The 14,975-nt window shown below is 38.5% G+C and overlaps 1 long non-coding RNA gene across 2 annotated transcripts; it reads right to left on the bottom strand.

Annotated features, from left to right (window-relative positions):
- Positions 1-5,391: 5,391 nt before the first annotated feature.
- LOC127521766 (uncharacterized) lies at positions 5,392-14,083 on the bottom strand. Of its 2 annotated transcripts, XR_007932464.1 has the most exons (3): positions 13,836-14,083; positions 12,533-13,744; positions 5,392-9,542 (listed from the first exon to the last, which is right to left on the bottom strand). It is a non-coding gene; the product is annotated as an uncharacterized LOC127521766 (long non-coding RNA). The 2 variants fall into 2 exon arrangements; XR_007932463.1 differs by having other exon boundaries at positions 12,533-14,083.
- Between the last annotated feature and the right edge of the window lie 892 nt (positions 14,084-14,975).

Raw genomic sequence — 14,975 nt, 5'->3', positions numbered from 1 at the left:
TAGGCGGAAAGTACCCAGATGACCTACAGATTCTGAAGTGCACATGATGGACACTTTATAATCCCATGAGGCCATGGGAGAGGATTTGTGAACTCAACTGATGCCGTAGGTCACATGACAGTGACAACATGGCAGATGTAGAACATCCAAATTTCATTCATGCTACACAAATTCATACCATATAGAACATACTTTTTTAACAGTCAGTCACAAAGTTTTAAAACCAAATGTACCTACTATAGAGTATGCGATTTCAGACACAGAGACTTTTTTCAAAATATCTTCTTTTGTCTTCAAAGTAACACAGGTTTGGAAGGACATGAGTGTGAGTCAGTGATTGCTCACTTGGTAATTTCACAAGGTTCTAATAACATAGCACAATATTCTATATTTGTGAAGTAATTGCCCTCCACCTACGTGTGCATATATGTAACGTACATGAATGGCTATTTCATATCAAGGAAACAGGGCAACAATGATTTGCACTCAAGGGGGTGGTTCATATAGGGATTATATAAGTGCGCCATGATTCATGTTTTCACTATACTGCTATATTCTCTTAGGTCTCTGGTTGCTTTACAGGTTTGCTGTGAAGAGAGTTGCTCTAATTGAGTGCTGGTGAGTATTTGTGTTTTGTGTGGCTGCTCAAATGAGGAGTGAATCCTGGGTCCCTCTGGGGCCAACTGCAGGTATTATTCAGTGACAGGAAGCTAAAATGGAAATAAGAAAAGAAGACAAGAGACAACCGGCACCTTTGGTCTGGAACATTTGGCACTGTGTGTTTGTGTGTGGGTGCTTAACCTAGCAGTACAAAATAAGACCAAACTAAAATTTCTGGTGACAAAATCCTTAAAACGTAAATTGATTCAATGTATTTTTACTTATTGAGTTTTCTTTTATGAAATCATATGAAAGATTTGTGTGAGGAACAGACTGAAATTTAGGCTGTTATTCACAGAAAATATTCCCCTCAGGCTGTAGCTATCAAATCTTGCACTTGTGCATATTTAATAGGCCATTTGATCCAATGGCGCTTGGTATCATTGACGTCAAAAAGGGCACTTCACGTTTTGATGTGGCATATTTGAATACACACAAAATATTTTCGTTTATGGGTATGGTTCAAGTTAAGGTTAGTCTAGTTAACTGGGTGAAACTCATGAAGCTTGTCAAGGACAAGTCATATTTCACACACACACACACACACACACACACACACACACACACACACACACACACACACACACACACACACACAAATACCAAAATTAAATGATATTTTGTATTAAAGAAATTTAATCCTATCTGTGTACATTTTTTAAATAATTGCTATAAATTGCTTTCCAAAATTATTTTCATTTATATTCATATATAATGAATATCTCATTAAAAGCTTGTGTGGAATGAAGAAAATATAAATGGTTCTAAAATAAAGTTAATTTGCATTATGCTAAATATTATTTCTTTTTCAAAAACATGACAGGACAAACCTCTTGACAGGTTTTGTGAGATTATACCAATTAATTTTATTTGAAAACAACACTTGTCTATTTCATGTCGTCATTTAGATAATTGAATTTGGGGTTATCAGTATTTGGACTGCACTCATTCTTTCAATCAACATTTGCTCTGTTGAGAAGTGAGAATGATTTCTAGTAATCTCATGCCAAAGCAATATCTCAACACTCTTTTATCCCCAGCCTGACACAAGAAGTGTCCTCGTAAACCATGTTTACGTTGTAATACCCATGTTATTATCCACATTTGTGTCCTCATAAACCATGTACACAAGAACACACACACACACACACACACACACACACACACACACACACACACACACACACACACACACACACCTGAGCTCCCTAATGGCAGCTCTGGCTTTGGATCCCTGACACTTTGATGAAAATGAGGATGGATATTTACATACGCAAGATAATCCACTTTTAATGTGGCTGGGCCTTTAATCGGCTAGCTTTATTTGTGCGACTGACTTGCCTTGTTTAAACGCGCTAATTACCACCACATTTAGAATGGCATGTGCCTATCCTCTGCTGATGATGATGGAGAAACGGCGGTAGACATGCATTAATTGAGTGAGGCACGAATCCAAAATAAAATGCACGCTTCAGGTTTCACATTCACACAGGTAAGACAGGTGAGAGAGTGAGTGGGTGTCTGTAAAAACACACACACCAAACAACACGTCCACCTCAATATTAAGTCTCTTTCAGCATTTGTTTACTCCAGCAGAGCAGCTTTGTAACGTTAGCTTTGGCAGCCATTATGCAAAACCCTCAAGGCCGCTTGCTTTTGCAGCTCATTCTTCACCCTGGATTTGAATATGATTTTCATTCAAATAGGATTCTTCTCATTTTTCCCTTTCACACTCTCTTCCTCGTCCTCTTCTACCCTCTCAATCTCTCATCCTATGCCTCTTTCAAGTGTCTGTGCCAGAAAAAAGAAATAAACAAATTAATTCCCATCAGTCAAATGCTCACGGCAAACAGAAGGATGCTTGCGTTCATGCCTGTCTGTAAGCATGTTGTGCCATATTAGCAACTGATGAGGTTTCTCCATCATAACCTGCATGCAGTGCTCCCACAATGTTCCCAGACTCATTTGAATTCCCAGATGAGCATCAGAGGGAATTGACTGTAATCCCACTAACACACGCTCTCAGACGTGTTCCTATATCCTCCATTATCCTCAGGACCTGCCGTGTGTCTGGAAGCTAAACATAGCTGCCCTCTGGCCCACCGCTGTCTGCCCGGCAGTCTCACTCCTGTCCGACCCTTCTGCCCATGACGCCACCATAATCACACCGGATGGAGGTGTCGATATGTACTGTATTCGGTTTTGGGCTGTTTATTTTGTTACACTATATTTCGATGGTCCACTTAGGACATATAAGTAACTTTGCAACTACATGTCAACTAACTTTCATTACAGTATTAGTAGAGTGTAGTAGACTGTTAAGTTTGGGTTTGATTAAGTAGAATAAGTTGATGAAGTTACTTAGAGTCTGTTAGGGGGCCATCAAAATAAAGTGTTAGTAGATATTAAGCAGACAGTCTACTAATACTCTAATGGCTGCTAGTTGACATGCATGCCCTGTTTACACCTGGTATTAAGATGTGTTTTGGCCAGTCGAATCACAAGTAGACAAAGGTCAAAAGTGGACAAGCTCAAAATGTTTTATACCCCATTTACACCTGTATTTAGTGTCGAAAATGCTTCTTAATGGCAGGTGTAAACAGGGATATAGTTGCAGAGTTACTTATAGTTAGAAAAATGTCTAAAGTGGACCATCGAAATAAAGTGTTACTGTTTATTTAGGTATGGTGGATCAGGAATGCATGGAAATCATGGAAACGCATTCACGTATTCAAGATCAAGATAACCACCAGGTGGTTCTAAATCGCCTTACTGTTTGAGCTAGAAAGGCATTGAGTAAAAAATAACTGACTCCAGCCCGTTGAATTATTAGAAAATAATACACATCCGAAGTGTTAAAGGGGTCATGAACTGCCTTGTTTTATTGTTTTATAATGTTTCCTGGGGTGCACTTATAATGTTAGTATGCTTTTTACATCAAAATTTGTCATAATTTAGAAATAAAAGGCATTTTTCCTACCCTGATTTTAGCCCTCTGATTTGAATGCTCTGTTTTATGGGGCGTGTCTGCTGTGAGAATTCAGTGTAAATGCCCACTGCTGTGATTGGCTAGCATCTTTGCATATGAAATAGCTAAGAATTACTCACTCGAAAACTTTTTGCACGTTTTTTGTTGAATAAAACGGGAGTTTTGGCATGAGTCCGGAGCTCAGCCACTTGCACTGTTTGATTGACAGCTCTTGCAATTGTACAGGGAGCGTTCTTTGATCGCTTTGTGTATACAGTATAATTTAATCACTGTTTAAACAGATTATTTTCATTCTACTAAGAGAAACAACGTGAAGTTGACCGTTTAGTCACTGGTTTGATTTACTGACACAAAAAAGAACATCTGACTGTACATTAAACATTACATATCAGATCAGGCATTAGAATTAACACAGTTACTTACATGTTGTTGCATTACTGTCAGGTCCATATCATAAAAGTCTGTTTGCAAAGCCTGTGCTGAAATGCTATTGATTTACCAAAGAATCCATAGTGAAATGTACCGAATACAAATAAATAATGCACAACTGAGACATTCACATTGTTGAAAATAAATAACCATATTCCTAGCATTAGGATACTTTAAAAGGTAATGTTATTTGTAGTCCTGTATCATTCTTTTCTCCTCATCATCTCAGTAACACGCCAGTGGGCAGGGCTAACATTGCAATGATGAAGTAAGTGTTGATTTCTTCTGCGGAGACGGTGTTTCACCTATCTATGTCATAGATAGGCACATTCTGGGACGAGCCGTTCGCTGGGCCTGGTGTCAATAAAAGCTTTTATTGGACTAACAAGGAAGTTTTTAGTTCTGAAACTTACAGGATATTCTTATAATATGATGACCTCTCATATATCAAAAGCTGAAGGAAAAGTTGATTTCTCAATTCATGACCCCATTTTATGTGGCCACGACACAAAGCAGTAGATCCTTGGCGTTGTTGCAGTAGAACATGGTGCTAGCAATGTCTCAAAACATTGTTCAGATGTTGTATTCACAGATATTTGTCAGGTTTTTGTCCTTAAAATGCTCTAGTGTGTGTAGGACTAATTTCTTACGCATCCCATCCCACGCCTCCGTTGCTAATTCCAAAATGTCATTTTAGAGTTAAATGAGCCATTAATAGCAGACTACTATAGTTATTAACGCAGTTGAGAACAGCGCTGTTATTACCTTGCTTGTGAAAATGTCATGTAGCATTTATGTTGCTAAACTATTTTACCAATAAAATTGTCAGAGCAGAGCTGACAATAAGCTCTTTTGCTTTTGTAGGCTGTTTATGACCTTTGAAATAACTGAAATCATTTAGCGAAGTGATATGGACATGTAATGCAGTCAAGGACTTTCTGGAACTACTTTAGCCATGCGTTTCCCTGAAAATTGCACACCTTATAACGTTTGTCAGCCAATCAGATTCGAGCATTCCACAGCCCTGTAGTATAAAAATAAATATTAAATAACTGTTACAATGATACACTTTAAACTTTCAACTTTTTTAGACTTTCAAACCATTAATGCAAATATAAAATGATCACTTTAAATGTATACAATTTTTTTTTTTTTTTTGGCCAGTGAAATTGTTGGCAGCAAGAGTAGAAATCTGAACTACTAGCTTGACTGGGCAAGCAGAATTAAATCCTAACTGTTGAGCCCGGCACAGTCCCTCAAGCAATGCTAAAGTGCACTGCAACTATTTAAATGAATAGTTCAGACAGGACCACTTTGGCAAGTTACTTGAGTTTATTGAACACAATTTATCTTTGGCGGTATAGGTTCCTTATGGGGGCTCTTGCTCCAAAATTAATTAAACATACAAGAGCTTTAACATTAACCCCCCGGAACCATCAGCTTGAAAATACATAGACAGTTAAGACACTTAAAAGCGAACATGACATGGCAGTGGGACGTGGCAGTGGGACGTCTATACTGTAGCTTGGTTATGAGGATGAGTGTCTCTCAGCCGTGAGGTCCATGCCAGCCAGGACTTAAAAGCCTTAGTGATCTGAAACAAAAAAGACGACAACCAGAAGGTGCCCAGTAATATGCTCATGCTTATAATGGGGAGGGAGGGAGGGTTGCGAGCAGTTTGAGCATACTTACCGGGCAGTAATGCCACGTATATATGTCCCGTGTCTAATAGGAGAATGGTAGTGATTGGAGCGATTTGACAGCTGACCGCATCAGCTGGTCGCAGCACTATGCCCTAAATTTTAGCCGTTATTTCCCTCCTCCATGGTTCCCAATTCTCTGTAGCACTTCCTCATATTTAAACTTTGATTCCAAAGCTTACAAGAACCACTGTGGCAACATTTGGTCGCATCAAGTCTGCTGCAACATGCTTTCCCTTGTGAAAAAGAAGTACACTTTAGCATACTTTTAAAAAGGGTACTTTTTTACCTAAATATTATACTTTAAAAGAATATACTTAAGCGCAAACTGAATGTAATGTCTTCGTGGACTTAATTGCAATTAAAAAAAATAATAATTAAAATTAAAAGATACTACAGTGTAAATTTATATTAAATGCAATTAGCCAAACTTTAGAGTGCTTTTTTTAACCCATTTAAGTAGAACTTAGTACATCTTTATATTTTAGAGATACAACAATACAAAATTTCTCAGCCGATACCAATAGCCGATTATTCAGAATGATACCAATCTTCTGATACCAATACTGATAGTTTGATTTTCTTAAGGAAAATCAAATAATTAATGTCAAAATAGAGATCAAAATCAAAATAATGCTGCAAACTATACAGGGAGCCCTCTCATTTGGTACATTACTATAATATTAGTGGTTAAAATGAACATCAGAGCTATTATATTCAACTGATATTTATTTACAGATATAATAATTACACTCAAATAAAAATTGAAATTTTTGTATGCAACTCAGTTGCATATAAGGTAGTTTTCATAAACACTTGTCTTCATAGCAAATTTATTCAAACATACTTATATCATTAACAGTAAATAAGCTCCTCTCTAGTGTTTATTTACAGCTAACTAACGAACTGTGAACATTGGATAACTTCCCTGAAATAAACGCAATGTTAAAGTGCTTTATTAATTGACATCCGTGGTTGAAAAACAGATTAAAGGTGCTGTATGCGATTTCTCAAATTCGTTGTTGAACACTGTTGATATTTGTAATCAACCCAAACAAACCCACCCCTCTCTTCATTGCTCCGCCACCAAAACTTACACTTCAATCCTAACCACCCTGCTCCGAGTCAGTCTCGAACCCCGGCCCAATTGCTGCTTGCATGCAAGGCGAATGCACTACCAATGCCGCTAAACACTACATTCTTTAGTAGTTGTCAGTGTGCAGTAGTTTAACTGCAAAACTCTCACTATCTGGCCACTGTCTGTTTATCACAGCTGACGCACAACAAAATGCTTCACGAAAAATAAAGCGCAGATGATGAACGAACGACAAGGAAGCACAAAAAATGAATGTACAGTACACATGAGTAAATACAAACAAGAGTTTGTTGTTAATCGCCAACAGCACAGCAGCTCCAGACAATCAAAACCCAGTGTTACTTACATGATAAGGAATCAAAGCAGCCTCTGCATCTGTTTTTAGGCCTTCCTGCTTAGCTCTCTCCAGCGCTACTGTACTTTTCAACATACCTTCTGATGTTCATGCATGTTTTTTTCGATCTATAACTTGTATTAAAGTGAAAGAAAAGACTTGCGCTCCGTGCTGCCGCTTGAATTGAGGCGCTACAGTGATCTGTCATGTCAAATTTAATAGCGTCAAAATGCCATTTGTTTGAGTTTCATGATAAAATGTACAGAATTTGAAATTTGTGACTTTGTTTCTTATCACAAGTAACAAAGCACAAAGCTCTTTGCGCTTATTGGATGGGAGACACGCAAAAAATAAAGTAGTGAAAAACTGCGGACCTGGCAACCCTGGCTTGAACAACAGGTGATTCATAGGGTCATATAGAGCCTACTTTAATGTCGTTTTTTTAACTGTTAATGCGTTATTGATGTGTTAACTTAACCTAAATTCAACACAAGATAGATTTTCTCCACACAAAGTATGAGTCTTTCTCCGTCCCCTTTTGATTGACATGCTATAATCGGCCCTGATTATAATCGATTCCGATTTATTGGTTGTAACATCTGTGCATCTCTATTTAATTTTAAAATGACTTCTATTGTATTTAAAATATGGTTAAAGTGTACTGTTGAATGTGCTGACAAGCATTTATGTCAAACTAACATATATACTTTAATGTAATTTCTATTGAAGCTTATATCAGATTGTCTATTTTTACACCAAGTGCAAATAGCCCGCATTGTTGGCGGGGGCTATTTACACTAACTCTGCCCACCAATGTCTGGTTGAGCAAAACAAAATTAGAAAAGAAACCCATCTGATGACAGCAGAAGTGGAGAGTAAGGTGGGTGGTGTTAGCTTTTGATGTGTTCGAATCCACCTTTTTCTGAACTCATTCTTCCTATAACTCAGCTCGGAGTATTGTTTATTTTAAATATAAATGAAGAAAATATTTGAAAAGAGGAAATAAAGTGTCTAAAGGGTATACAGTACTATTTTCTCTGCATAAAAGCACATTTGTAACGGTGGCTGTTTCAGAGGAACGAGAGTAGGATCCAGATGCAGCAAACATTTATTCAAACAAACATAATAAAAGTAAATCCAGGCAAAACTGATAAATCCAGACATGAAGGGAAAAACTGACAACAAGCGCGCACACATGTAACATCCATGGAAGGACAACACCAGACAAAGAACATTAGAAACACTGGGGTATATATACACAAGGGGAAACAGGCTTAACAAGATAACAAGGAAATAAGAAACACCTGGGGAGACGAATCGACATGAAAAACTACAGAGGACTACAAAACATGGTGTAAAACAGGAAATAATATAAAAGTCCACACACACGACAGGGGAACACAGGCTGGGATCATGACAATATTGCTATTTGCACTTATTTGCACTTATTAGCCTCTGCCTTAAAATATATTACCTTTACATATAATATCAAATCACTTTACATGTGCTTTAGAATGTTAGTCAACACATCAAAATAAGTGTGCTTCTTAAATCATAACAAAAGGTTATTAAATATAATTCTTTAAAATGTGACAATAAAGTATTAATTATTTGCACTACTTTTTGACAATGAAATTGACATACTTACATTTTAATGTTCAGTTTTAGAATTTACTAGCCAATCAAAGTTCACTACAAGCATATTCAAATAATCTCACTAATCAACATAGAAGTGTCTCCACCTGCTTAACTCACTTATTCTGACATCCTCTAACTTAACATTTTCTCTCCACTGTCCAGGAAACTCTGAGCTTGACGTAGTGTCTCACGCTTGATAAACTCATCTCCCTATTCCCATGTCCCTCTTATGGATTATTTGAGCATGAAAATTAAGTGAGATGTTTGGTGAAAGAATTATGGGTAAATCAATTAAGACTCAGACTAATGGGGAAGGGCAGTAACCCACTTAGCTCAGCTGTTGCAACGGAAAACTACGGAAATCTGATATTGAGTTTGACAAGGACAACATCTGGCCTGCTGCACCGCAACAGATGCAAGAGGGAAGATGGTACGAGAGAGGGAGACGGGTAGGCCTGTGAGGAGAAAGAGATAGTGGAGAGAGAGATAGTGAGAAAGAAAATAAAGCGAGGAGAGAAACACAGCGAATGTGTGGTGGTATATCAGTGATCGACAGACACTCTGGCTGAGGTTCAATTCACACCTCCTGGTGATGATTCTATCTGGAGCTGACACTGAGTTGTGTTACCTCATCAGTTCCTGTCTCTCTCCTTCACTCCTCTTCCTCTCTGACACAATCTGCTTCAGCCCTCTTCACTGCAAAAAAAAAAAAAAAAAAAAAAAAAAAAATCAGTATTTGTGTCTTGTTTCCCAGTAAAAAAAAAAAAAAGAAAAAAGAAAAGAAGAAAATAGGAAGAAACATTCCTATAACAAGATACATAAATTTACCTGAGAAGCATCTTGAATTACCTTTTCTTACCCCTTTATTTTATTATGATTAAAAACAAACAAACAAAAGCTATTTAATGTATTTCATTTACTCTTTGTAAACAGGTACTTTTGTACATACTGTAACATATGATCTTTCGTGGTAGTAACAATACAGTAGAGCTGCACGATTAATCGCTAAAAGATCGCGATTCAAACACCAACGCGATCTTATTCCTAAATGACAATGATAAGCCTCTGTCTATTAAACCTTTGACAAAATCATACCGGAACATTCAAATCTGTTTTCGCGCTGACGCTGATCCAGAGAGAACAGTTATCATGTTTAGGTATGAAACAGATTCACAAACAGTCTTTTCAACCACACAGTATCATTATTTCTGTCTGACAATAATTAAAATTATCACAGTACTGGGATAAAAGTTATAGTTCAGATATAAAGACTTATGTCTATGGTAGTGATCAAAATAGAGCAAATCCCCTTTTGAAAGTAATATAATAGCATCAAATAATGATTGCATCGATTACATTGTTACGCCACTAGGTGGCAGAAAGTGACTGTTAAAATGTATTTGTCATTGAATAGTTCATTCAAAAGAATCGTTTAAAAACACTGATTCATTCAGTAATGAAACAAGTAAAGTATTTATAAGTGAGTCATTGAATCATTCATTTAAGAGGTTTGTTCAAAAATGCTGATTCATCCAGTAATGAAACAAGTGAAGTCTTTAGGCTTGTTCGAGATGTATCGGCGCTGCTTGGACCGATCGGCGTATGACATCAAAGTACCGCATAAGTGATTGGAGAGCAGACTACTCCTTATGCTTTTGAATCGCTCTCACAGTACTTTGATGTCATACACCGATCGGTCCGCGCAGTGCCGATGCATCTCGAACAAGCCTAAAAAGAGTGAATCATTGAATCATTAAATCACACATTTTTAAATAGACTGCAGCAATTATTTTGTCAGAACCTCTAGTAATTTACATGTTATTTTATTTAGTTGTCTGTTCATAACTGTGGGAGAATCATAATCTCTATTTGAAAAAAAAAAATCGTTATTCTCAATTTATCCAGAATCGTGCAGCTCTACAATGTAGTAACATGCGTGTTTTGTGGCAGTAACAATAATCAGTGGAGCTCTTTTGACTAGCAACCACCTAGTAGCCGCTCAGAACAACCTAGCAACTCCTCAGCAAGCACACAGAAGAGCCGAACAAATGCATAGCAACACATTAGAATAGTCTGAACATGTTGTCAACCACATAGCAACATCCTGGCAACCACCATAACACTCTTGCTACTGCATAGTAGATCAAAAACCACTCTAAGCATCTGACTTATCAAGACACTGAAACCAACCTGAATATGTTAAAACACCGTTAAAAACACCTTGTACACTTTAACAATCACATAGCAACCCCCAGGCAACCACCCAAAACACCCTCGCCACTGCATAGCAACATGGAAAAAAACACTCTGAACCTCCTGTTAGAAACCACATGACAATGCCATAACAACTGCAGAGCAGTTAATTTAAAACACTTTGAACACTTTAGCAACAGCATAGCAACACCCTGGCAACTACCCACAACGCTCTTAACCTAGCAACACTGCAAAAACCCCTCTGAATATGTTAGCAACTACATAGTAACACACGAGAAACTGTAGATTGGTGTGCTAAAACACTCTGTAACACTTTAGTAACCACATAGTAACATCTTCGCAACCACCCACATCAAACTTACCACTGCATAAGAACACACTAAAAACACTAGCTGCATCTCATTACGGAGGCTGCATACGTCATCAAGGATGTCTTATTTAAGACAAATAACCATAATAAAATTGACTGTTATTCCTCATGAGGTGTAAAATACTGTAATTTCTTTCTTACTTTGCATTCTAATGGTTACTTTTCTTAAATGAGACCGCCTCGATGACGTATGCAGCCTTCAAATGCGACCTCCGGAGGAAACAGCCTCAAACACTCAGTATGTTAACAATAACAATCACCTAGCAATGCTTTCAAAACTTCAGTGCATAATGCTAAAAAAAGACTTTAGCAAACGCATAGCAACCCCCTGGCCACCACCCACAACACCCTTGTCACTGCATAGCAACATGGCAAAAAACAGTATGAACATACTAGCAACCACCTAGCAACACAATAAAAACATTCTGAATATGTTAGCAACCATGTAGCAATGCTCTAGCAACCATAGATAAGGATGTTAAAAACACTTTGGTAACTGCATAGCAACGCCCTGGCAACCACTCACAACATTCACAACACAGAACTTTAAGTTCACTCCTTTTTTTCCTCATTGTCTTTCTCAGCATATGCACAGACAGGTAGTGTGAATGTCAGTAAGACTAGCACTCTGTAAATCTCTACAATGTTGTGAGGTGCTGCAGTTCCTGCAGAGAGAGAGAAACACTCAGATACTTCAGAGCAGAGCTGCTGATATGACAGGCTGAAGTTGAGAATAAGAGAGGGAGAGTGAGATGAGAAAGGAAAGCAGATAACATCTGAAGTGCTGAGCACTGCATCTGTGCTGGCTGCTGAGGAAGAGCCCAGAGATATTGTCATTAAACACAAGAGACGGGCTACTGAGGTCAGACCACTGGCCCCTAATGAGAGACAGGAGAGAATATACAGACAGGAGAAAAGACAGACTTGCCTGTACTGAGACAAGTTTACAGTACATACACAAACACACTCACACTCGTGCACTGCAGCACCCAGCTTTATTGCTCTGAGTTTGCTCTTTCATAGCCCAGAAGAGATCTCAGTTCACTTAAGTATTAAAGGGTTAGTTCACCCAAAAATGAAAATGATGTCATTAATTACTCACCCTCATGTTGTTCCACACCTGGAAGACCTTCGTTCATCTTCGGAACACAAATTAAGATATTTTTGATGAAATCCGATGGCTCAGTGAGGCCTCTATTGCCAGCAAGATAATTAACACTTTCAGATGTCCAAAAAGGTACTAAAAACATATTTAAAACAGTTCATGTGTTCAACCTTAATATTTTAAAGCAACGAGAATACTTTTTGTGCACCAAAAAAACAAAATAACGCTAAAGTCACGTGATTTCAGTAAACAAGGCTTTGTTAAGTCGTAAGTGTTTCGCAATTTCAATAGTTCACATGACTTCGGCAGTTTGATACGTGATCCGAACCACTGATTCAAAACAAGAGTTTCGTAAAGCTTCCAAGCAGTGTTTTGAAATCACCCATCACTAGATATTGTTGAAAAGTGATTATTTTGTTTTTTTGGCGCACAAAAAGTAGTAAAAAATTAAAATAGATCATATATGAAAATCATGATATTCCCCTAAATTTCCTGTTGCCGCTGGTCCCACCCAGCTCCAAGTCCCCTGTGTCTTTGCTGGTTCTGTCCAGCTCCAAGTCTCCTGTGTCTCTGCTGGTCCTGCCAAGCTCCAGTGTCTCCAGTGATCTCACCCAGCCTTCCTCTCCCACCTCCTTTTTCTAAAATAGCTAGTTCCTCGGCCCCGCCTCCACTGGTTCCCTTCAGTCCCTCCGCTCCTCCTCTGTCTCCACTCTGCTGCTTGGATCTGCCTCGGGTCTTCGGGTCTCCAGCTCCGTCTTGACAAGAGAATCCTCTGGCTCCACCTTCAGCCACCTAGCCCGTCACTCCTCCTCGGCTTGTTGACCAGTCGGATCCATTTTGGCTCCTCCCTCCCTCGGCTCCACCTGGGACCATCGTCTCTCCAGCTCCACCTTGGTCAGATGTCACTCCGCCTGAGCCATGGACTTCCGGGCCTTCAGCTGTTCTTCGTCCTTCCACCCCTTCGGCTCTGTCGGGCTCTGACTTCCCTCTGGCTTTTCCTTTGTCCTCAGTCTCATCGGCTTCACCTCAGTCCTTTGGCAACCTGGCTCCACCTCGGACACTCATCGCTGCAGTTCTGCTTTGATCTCCTGATCCATCGGTCTCATGTGGTCTCATTGGCTCTTCGGCTCTGCATGAGTCTCCACTTCCATTGGCTCCATCTCAGTTTGTCGTCCCCCTGGGTCTTCCAGCCAAGTCTCCACCATGGCTCTGTGCACAACAAAAAATGTGATACAAAACTAGAATGTTAAGATTAGTGATGCTACGTGCATGCGAAGAACAAAATTTATGTTTGAAAAACCTCTTTCCAAATGTAGATTCATTTTCTCTGTGGAAACTGCAGAAACACATACTAATTCACAATATAAACAACAGTTAGTGTGAATAATATTCATATATTTCATATGATATTTCAAAAGACATTCAATAAGAAAATATAGTCTTCAAAACATACAAAAAACAAAACATAGCAAGAAATTAAGCATTTAACAGCTAAGCAGCTAATAGCAGTTAACAACTAAACCAAATTTTTAAGACACAGGATGTGCTTTTTAAGGGTAGAGCACTCATACACAGGAAACCATCAGCATTAACACATGCTTTTACAGTAAGTGTTAATGAGGAAATTCTTTTATTAGACCAAAACGACAAGGCAAGTTTTACATATACTCTCAAGGGATAGCAGAGTGGCCAGAATATCGTCACATAGAAAGCCAAAGAATGTTCTCTCATAAACATAAATGATACACAGGAATGGCAGGAATCCACAGACGAGACAGCGAGTGAGAGAGACCTGCTGTGGTTCCTAAGAAGGTCAAAGCCAGAAATAAATTACACCTTTTTTTACTGCCATTTTCATAGCTAAGTAATGACAGTGAACAGCCTCAGTGACACCTCTGCTAAACGCCTCTCACACTCACACACTTCTATCACACCCTTTAAGTGCCGATTAGCCAAAACATGTCCAGTCTGCACACCCTGTCAACACCACTTGTTTAGATCACAAAGGGTGAAAAGGTGATAAGTGTGTTTTCTGACACTCTTGGATAGTATTCACATTAGCTTTCTGTTGTGTGGTGTTTGCTAAATCATGCATCACTGTTACTATTACTCATGATTTATGTTCACGTCAACACAAACGTTTGGCATGAAAATTCAGTCCGATTCTTGCATGCAATTTGTCTGTTCAGGTAAATGCGTAAAAACGGCAGACAAATACCATATATTATATATTGTTATAGCTCAAACAGTAGAGATGCCTTGGTGTCAACAGGCCTTTAGGATGCATTATTCCAACACAATTTCATGGCAATTCGTAACCATTTTACTTTTTAACAAAATGGTAGCTAATTCATATGAATTCGTACAATCTGGTTACGCTCCTGTGACATGTAGGGGAGGACCTTCATCCATTTTGTAATAACTGTACATTTTTGTATGA

The sequence above is a fragment of the Ctenopharyngodon idella genome, chromosome 10 (assembly GCF_019924925.1).
Source record: "Ctenopharyngodon idella isolate HZGC_01 chromosome 10, HZGC01, whole genome shotgun sequence".
Classification (NCBI taxonomy): Eukaryota; Metazoa; Chordata; class Actinopteri; order Cypriniformes; family Xenocyprididae; genus Ctenopharyngodon; species Ctenopharyngodon idella.
The sequence above is the reverse complement of the archived record's forward strand: the minus strand, read 5'-3'. Positions and strand labels throughout refer to the sequence as shown.